Source organism: Anneissia japonica, unplaced genomic scaffold (genome assembly GCF_011630105.1).
Source record: "Anneissia japonica isolate Jap-2015-1 unplaced genomic scaffold, ASM1163010v1 scaffold4811_len131365_cov145, whole genome shotgun sequence".
Lineage (NCBI taxonomy): Eukaryota > Metazoa > Echinodermata > Crinoidea > Comatulida > Comatulidae > Anneissia > Anneissia japonica.
Window position 1 is genome coordinate 56,172 of NW_022692512.1, and position 2,915 is coordinate 59,086.

The 2,915-nt window shown below is 36.8% G+C and overlaps 1 protein-coding gene across 1 annotated transcript in view; it reads right to left on the reverse strand.

The window, feature by feature from the left end:
* LOC117100320 (angiopoietin-1 receptor-like) overlaps window positions 1-2,915 on the reverse strand; it is a 20,380-nt gene that overhangs the window by 14,680 nt on the left and 2,785 nt on the right. The window lies entirely within an intron of this gene.

Here is a 2,915-nt window from a genome sequence, read left to right on the forward strand (position 1 = left end):
GGTCTAACTAGTCGACGCGAGTGACTCAGTTTCGTGGCTCCAAAAATATGAACATTTGATTGGTTGAAATTGTTTATTTTGGTCCGCCCATTTATCCAAATACGGAATATAAGATTACGTCATTCTTTTTGCATCCTGGTGCCTGATTTCAGTGTTTTACAAGTCGCTTATTCCGTCTCTAAGTTAACTTTCTCGTTGGTGGCGCTGTCCAGAATGAGAAAAATAATAAAAAATAAGAGACTTGTGGCAAGTCTAGGCTCGCACGATCCCAATCGCGACATGAGTGTGTTCGTTCGGGGGCTTTCGGTGCGTAAATATATGAAAGGCGCGTTGAAAACACTTATTGTCCCAATATAGTGCGTATGAAACCGCCGTGCTCAGAAACTTTCCTGCCTCTGGCCAATGTGATGGGTAGGCCTAGTAGTAATAGATAGTCAGAAAAGCAAAGATTTTTGAATGAAATAATTTTCAATGACCTGGTATCAATTTTTGTTGGGTTTCAATTATGACATTTTTTTTTGTGAGACCAGTTTTACAAACCTTTTACTTATTAGGACAAAATTATGCTAAATTTGCCAAAATTAAGCCAGCACATATGCCAGATGCTAAACGGGTCTAAATTATGCCTAAAAGCATATAATATGTGCTAGGTCTGGTCACTATGTCATCGCTGGCTTTCCCAATTTCTAAGAGGTTGCCAGGAAATGATTGTTTTCTGTCCCAAGTTTTCATAGTTTCAGTCATATTCTAAAGATTTGTATTATCAATCGTTATTATTTCTGTGACATGTATACTGTACTACTTGAAATATAACTGGTGATTTGACGTCTTATGATGTGATCTGCGATTATGGGAAAATAGTTGTTTGTCAAAATTTATATTGTACGATCTGCATTTAAAATGTAAGGTTCATTTTAGGATAAAGGATTCACTTATTTAGGATTTAGGGTTCATATTTGTTTATTTACCGTATTCTCTTATTTGGTGTATTATTATGGAATGTAATAGCTAAAGCAAAGATGAGTTACGTGACAATCACAAGAGAAATAAAGCTATCTGAAACCGTACCGTATTCTTCATACACTAATTCTAGGCCTGTTCCTTGTTTTTGCGGCTCCGTCGTCTGACCCCTAGTGGCACACCAATCACAAATTAGTGTAGGCTTCCATTTGCAGAGGGACAATGTTGGATGGCTGCCGTATTAGAATATTTTTTAGTAATTTATTTGCGGTAATGATAATTAAGACATATAGATCCGTCGCTGACATTGGAATCATTAATGACTCTTGTAGCATGCTTGTTTTTAGAGTCGGCTACGCAATTAGCTGGTGTGCAATTTGTGACTGATTTAACCTTAATCGTGAAAGTTCTGTTTCGCTTTGTGTATTATCATTAAAATTATGTAGCTTGACGACGACGGCGGCGGCGGCGATGATGACGACGACGACGACAACAACAATAATTATCGACTTGTATGCGCTTAGCATTATAACCCCCGGCCATTGGATCAAGCACATTATGGAACACATACTCAGGTCCCTTCGGAGAATTCCATAATGTTGCAGCTGTAATCAGCACATTAATTGTTTGCATCTACCAGGTACCCACTTGCAGAAAACAATACGACATAGGGCTTATTTTATTATTACACACGTGTGTTTGAAACTAAATATAAGCATTTTCATCGTGGTTTTATTTATTACAATCATAGGCCTATTCTTTCACCATCATTACACATTGAGTCTCTTCTTTAGGTAAAACGATCTATCTCAAATTTTCTTTCTGAAGTTTGGGACTATTATGTTTTTAAATAATTTAGAAGGCAAAGGAGGGCAAGCACAAGCCTTAACCCTAACAAATGCGCGCGAAGCGCACGAAAAAGTTTTGTGTTGTTAATTCTAATTTCGTCGCAATTGATCAAAAGGCCCTAAATGTGCAATTTTTAGAGGAAATTGGCCTACCTCAACAAGAAATGCTCTTATGTTATATATGGCCACACTCGTTCTTTTAAACTGAATATAAGCATTTTCCTTATGGCTTTATTTATTACAAACATCATTACACATTGAGGCCCTTCTTTTAGGTAAAACGATCTATCTCAATTTTTCTTTCTTGAGTTTGGGACTATGTGTTATAACTTAGAAGGCAAGGAAGAGCAAGCACAAGCTTCAACATTAAAAAATGCGCGCGAAGCGCGCGAAAAATTTTTGTTTTTTAAATTCTAATTTCGTCGGAATTGATAAAAACTCCCTAAAATGTGCAAATTTTAGAGGAAATTGGCCTACCTCAACAAGAAATGCTCTTATGTTATATATGACCACACTCTTTTTTTTGAACTGAATATAAGCATTTTCCTTATGGATTTATTTATTACAAACATATTCTTTCAACATCATTACACATTGAGGCCCTTCTTTTATAAACGATCTATCCTTAAATTTTCTTTCTTGAGTTTGGGACTATGTGTTATAATTTATAAGGCAAAGGAGAGCAAGCAGAAGCTTTAACATTAAAAAAATGTTGTTTTCTAATTTCGTCGGAATTGATCAAAACTCCCTAAAATGTGCAATTTTTAGAGGAAATTGGTCTACCTCAACAAAATATTGGATTTAAAATTTGAGATTTTCAGGCACTTTCCCGGGTGAAAATGGCATTCAATGGGGAAAGATTTTCCACAGATGGAAAAGTTCCCCGGTGGTTACAACACTGCGGAGAATACCTGGCAGCTTAGATAAAATGCGATATGGACACTTTTTGAAGTGGAGAAGGGGTTGCAGGCCGGGGTATTGTGATATCTTTATTTTTCCCTTCTCTTTTTCTTTTCCTTTTTCCTTTCGTTTTCTTTCCCCTTCTTTCTCTTTCCCTCCCTCTCTCCTCTTTCTTTTCTCTTCTTACCCAGCCCGGTCGACGGCTTG